Raw genomic sequence first — 6,000 nt, forward strand, 5'->3', positions numbered from 1 at the left:
TTGAAACTTTCAATTGATTCGTAGTGTTGCCATTAAACGCCTTGCACTCTTTCAACTTTTTATCCACATGTTTAACCATAGATGGGAGGGGGTCAATCCTCAACTGTCTATATGGGCCATTAGTAATTTTCTCCGTCATCCGATTGTCATAGTTCTCTTTGTCCAAAATCGCTACTGCATTACCTTTGTCCGCTTTTGTACAGAATACCGGCTTTGTTTTTAGTTCTGTTTTTCAAACAGACATAACACAGGAAATTTGTTCAAGGAATACGTGTTCGACGGACAATTGTTTGTCAATGTTATGATTTGTACAGGAAACGTACGCAATTTTGTTAGCGATTCCAAACTTTTGGGAAGTTCAAACTTAAAAATCAAATACTATATAAATCTTGCACGCGAATTAATACGTTGAAAAGTTATTAGGTATCCGTGCCTCGTTTACTTTTCGTGTTGGATTCCGATTTTTTTTTTGTCATTTACTGTCTCCCTTGGTCGTTGGCGGTGGTAAACTTATCGTGCTTATCATAGCGACATCAAGAAACTATTCAATTTAATTTAAATAATCAAAACTCAACAAACAAGAAATCAACTAACACGTTGTTGGCAGTGAACTGCTCGCTTTTCCAAATTCATGGTTTGGCGCGCTCGGAATTCATCCGTTCTCTTCATTCGTTGAGACGAGAAGCGGAAACCGAACAACGATTGCACGTAGCCGCATTCATAAAAAATCCTCTCAAAATTCATTCCCATCGTCAACATGCATTTCTCAAAGTGTATGTGTATTAGTGCAATTATCAGGCCCTTTTCATCGATCCCATCGCAGCTGTCATTTTCACCAAGGTGACTACATATACTGCCGGTAATCGCAAGTCAGTCCCATCTGCATTTTTATCAATTTTGAGTTAGCATCATTATTCAGTTTATCATTCTATGTTTTTTGAGATGTGCTATTGAAAAAATGTGGTTTGTTCAAGAAAACTGAAAAACAATACCAAGTCAAATTGTCCCACAGCGAAAAGTAACCGCAAGTCAGTCCCATTAGAAAAAAAAATATCAGAAATGTTAGACAACACATCGCATCATGAGATTTGTCTCAATACAGCTTTTGTCCACTTCCCCTAGGGTATCTGGAACATGTCTGGATGTGGCCAATATAGTTCTTACGATACTCAGTTTGACCGCCAATGGATATGGCTTTGAATTATCATGTGATTTGATATATCGCTTGATAGATTTTAATTAAAAAGGATTTACCACTTCCCCGGGTATACCCGGAACATGTCCGGGTGTGGCCAACATGGTGCTGGTCACTCATCATGACTCTTATTGATCTTATTTTTGAATTCTCATGTGAATTGATTTATCGCATGGTGGGTTTGGCACGTTTGGCTCTGGTCTGATGAAGACCCATACTCACCGGAATATGTTCCGGCCATTGCTCTGGAACCAGCGGAACAAATCCAAAAACATTCAATAACGTTCTATGGGACCATAGTATCTTTCTACTGTTCAATACTGTTCTAAACCAATGCAGCATCGGCATGGAGTTGTGACTGACTTGCGGTTATTTTTCTCATTGACGTTAAATGTAATCGCAAGTCAGTCCCACTCAGATTTTGGCCATAAAATAAAAATTTCACGATATGTTTCCAATATTTTTGGGTGATCATAGATGCATTCTATCACATTGTACGTTTATTTTTAAATTTATCCCTCCAAAATAGGTGTCAAATAAGAAAACTTGAAAAATCTTTGAACGCCGTTTTCTCATTTCCAGTTTTCTACAGATGGGACTGACTTGCGATTATGGGCAGTATAGGTGTTCTAATGTGTCAAATTCATGATTCAGCCATGTTGCATTTTTGTATGGGACAGCGACCGAGTTTGTTTACAATTTGCTCTAAAACCGCACTCCTCCCGCCTATATAGTGACAAAGCTGTATCACCATTTATATGCCCACCATGATTTTCACTTCATTTATGTTTACTTCAGTAGATGCTCCCACTGAAATAATCACAGATTCCGAACATCCGTGGGGCACTGTTTAAATTCCAGCAAAGAGTAAGTATTTCTACAATGATTGATAAATTCAATAACCCAGAACAAACGTTGCTGGTTCCAGTGGCCCGAACCTGCATGGTGAGAGGATGCAAAAACCGAGTTAAACCCGGCACTAAGACTCCGAGCGAAGTGAAATTCTTCCGATTCCCCCGTATTGACCGTAGAACCAAAACGCGCGAAACGCTATCCACCGAGCAATCCACTACCAGGCGGATACTGTGATGGAAAGTGCTCTGAGCCGGCGCCGGTGGTGTAATGGTAAGCGTGACTGCTTTCTCGCCTCAATGGGTCTGGGCTCAATTCCAGCCGAGCTCGTTGGGATTTTTCTGAAGCATAAACATCTTTGGTCTTCCTTCGGAAGGGAAGCGAAGCCGTTGGTACCGGCCTCACGCAGGTATGTGGATGCTTCCTCTCTGCACATTCCTTTGTCGTTATTGGATGGAAATCGATGTTCGTCGGTGATTGGAACTCGATTGCGGAACAGAAACCGACATTAAATAACGGAATTAAGAAGAAGAAAGTATATGGTTCTACTTCAGTTCATGTGAGTACCTATAACATTCAATGTAGTGTTCAGGTGCATGTAATTAATAACTGTTTTTCCTTTAGGACACAACGCCGAACCATAGAGGTAACTTTAAGACTAGAAGTTCCCGAAATAACGTGCTCAACTTTTTGGCTCAGCTCTGGTACCATAGAGGTAACTCTAAGACCACTGGGTCCCGAAGAAAATCATTATTATTTTTGGCTCACTCAGTACCAGAACAATGGTCCCAAGCAGTCCCAAGCTATTTCACTCACCCCTGCATGTTCTGCATGAATCCACACACCCCTGATGTTATCTGTCAAACTTTCATAGCGAATCAAAACAAACATAGTGTAGTGATAGAATTTCAACTAGAATAGGGTACGTTAATCGTTTGCTTGGGACCAATAGGCTACTAAAGTGGTGAGCCAATTTAAAATCGTTAGTTTCGTATTGATTGTTGCTGGTACTCTCTTCGGTCCCAAGCTAATCGATTCACCCCTCGAAACATAGGAAAAACCAATAACCCCTCATTTTATCTGTCAAACTTTCATACACGCTCGTTTATTTTTACTCTAAAGTGAGTAACTTCTACTCAGTTTGGTATTTTTATTCAAAATGTCAAAAACTGAGTAACATTGATTTAGCAAACTGAGTAACATTTACTCTGTTTATCTTAAATCAATGATTACTCACTTTAGAGTAACAATCAAAAAACATACTCATCGTGCATTTGTCAAAGAGTTACAAAATGTTCGTAGTCCCCGTTTTTTATTCAAACATGAAGTTCCTATAGATATAATAATTTAAAATTGTAGAATCAACATCGACGAGCATTGCAGCACCTTCATAAACCCGAGCATAAACCAACTATTTCGAAACCAAACAGGAATCATTGTAGAAAAAAGAGGATGTGTGGATTTTGCAGCAGAAGGAAATTTTGGACCTGGCGAAAGAGGAACATTAGGTAAGATGCCAATCAACTATTGTGTTGGGTCGGGAGACGTTCGAATGATCTCAATGTCTGGAGCAATTCAATCGCCAGCATTACATTGCACTTCATACTCGACTTCATATCAACAGGCAAGAAGGTAGATTTCTTTAAACTGATTTTGTGATCGATGATATGTTGAAAGTTCGAATTAACTTTCATTTCAGGAGTACGAAAAATTCTCTGTCGGCAAGAGGACCCATGTACCAATGTTCTCCATATGAGAAGTCTTCAAAATTAATGGTATCTTTGCAATGTAACGAGATGTAACCTTAATGTTATTATTTTATCTTTTAATAAATATGTTGTTTACTTTTCTCATTCTCTAAATGTCAATTCAAATTACTCATTTTATATACCGATACATTTTACAAGAACTGAGTAACATTCACTCAGTTTTGCTAATTTCCCGAAAACCGGAACTGAGTAGAAGTTACTCTGAATTTGACAAATGCATCCATTACTCAAAAGTGAGTAACTTGGGTTTACTCTCTTTAGAGTAGTTCCACTTTTACCGAAAGTGAGTGGATTTCTACTCACTTTAGAGTGAAAATGAATGAGCGTGTAGCGAATCAAAACAAACATTGCGTAGTACTAGAATTTCGACTAGAATGGGATACGTTTATCATTTGCTTGGGACCAATAGGCTAGTCAAGTAGTGAGCCAATTTAAAATCGCTAGTTTCGTATTGATTGTTGGCCGAACTAAGTTAAGATTGGCACGCGGATTGGTTACCCCCAGTCAGTATATTTGGACACTTTCTCGGCAGCTAGCGTACAACGCAACGAACATAAGAATCCCCCAGAGTTGATACCTGCGGATCCCTCACGGAGCCGTTTCGATCATTCGGCTGCCACCATGCTGCTGGATGATCTAACCGTTTATATATTTTTGCCATTTATGTTATATGTTCAGAACCTTCACGTTTCTTGTGCAAGAATAGCAGTATACCACAGAAGTGATAGGGTTCTGTACCGCTGTGAAAATTTTGTTTCGTTACAATATGTCCACCATAGAAGAAGCATAAGCAGAGACCAAAATATAAACAAGGATGAATGGATGAGGTAAGGGGACCTCCCTTAGCTAAGTCGGTAAAGGCGCAGCTACAAAGCAAGATCTTGCTGGAGGTGGCTGGGTTCAATTCCCGGTCCAATCTAGAAATTTTTCGGGTTGGAAAATTTCTCGACTTCCCTGGGCTTGTCACACAATTATAGCAATGCAAAAATGGTACAGGCATCGAATGCTCTCAATTAATAACTGTGGAAGTGCATCTAGAACACTAAGTTGAGAGCACGCAATAAGCTAATATGCGATATGCAATAAGCTTGAAATGCAAAGAAGAAGAAGAAGAAGAAGGATGAGGTAAATTTGTAAAAATAATTTTAATTAACTAGTGCAGTGGTAAAAGTTGAACGTGAGGAGTATTCCTCTTTCGGTTTGCCAAGGTGGCTATGTCACGGCCGAACGATATAACACACAGAGTTTAGATTACCGGAGCCGGTAAAATTTTACTGAGTTTTTAAACAGCTGAGTTTTCAGCAATCAATTCAGTAGTTTTTGGTTTAACTGAAAACTCGGTAAATGGAAAAATCCCTGAAATGTCAAAATTTACCGTTTTAGTCAGTTAAAGAATTGTTGACTTTTTCAGTAATTTATTTGTTTACATTATTTTTGCTGAGTTTTTGAGTATTTTGATGAATGCATATCAATCAGTAGTAAATAAATTATTTCGGATTTTTTAAGATTTTTATTAGTGGACTCAGGTTTATTTTGTTTAGAGGCATAATAGCAATGATGCTGTTTAAACTTATCTTGAGCTATAGTTCAGCTTAAGCGCTCAATACTTCCTCGTGGTTCAGCCGGCTGGTTGCTTTCTTGGAGTGCCAGATTGCGTGCCTAAGTCTGGAGCACTGCTACACACAATTGAAATTCTTGGCCGCAAATTCAATGGAACATCTGGAAGTCGAGGTAGGAGTGCACAAACTACCGGATTTCGTGAATGATTCTGCACTCCTGCGTTGACTTCCAGTCGTTTAACTTATTTTCACAAACATGTTGCTGTTTTCACACACAAATTTCTGAAGTCAAGTGCGCTAGGTGGAACGAAGGAAAATGACGTAAAGGAGTCAAATTTACTAGTGTGACCAGTAATTTTGGAATTTCGTTTGATGAATGTTTCAGTAACACATAATGAGTACTGAAAACTCAGTGTTCTATTTAACTGAGTTTTGGTCATTTCCCGTAAAACTATTATTTTACGGTCAATTCAGTAATAACTATTACCGCTTTCAATAGTTTCTTGCAAAAACTAATGAACGTCAGTAATGTTATTGAGAACAGCTGAATGTTCGGTAATTTTTGTGATTTACAGTTCGAAAACTGTAAAAAAAATTACCGAACAAGGAAACCGTGATTAAGTGT

This window comes from Ochlerotatus camptorhynchus, unplaced genomic scaffold, assembly GCF_037179485.1.
Source record: "Ochlerotatus camptorhynchus isolate MF236.1 unplaced genomic scaffold, CSIRO-AGI_Acam_v1.1 ptg000077l, whole genome shotgun sequence".
Classification (NCBI taxonomy): domain Eukaryota; kingdom Metazoa; phylum Arthropoda; class Insecta; order Diptera; family Culicidae; genus Ochlerotatus; species Ochlerotatus camptorhynchus.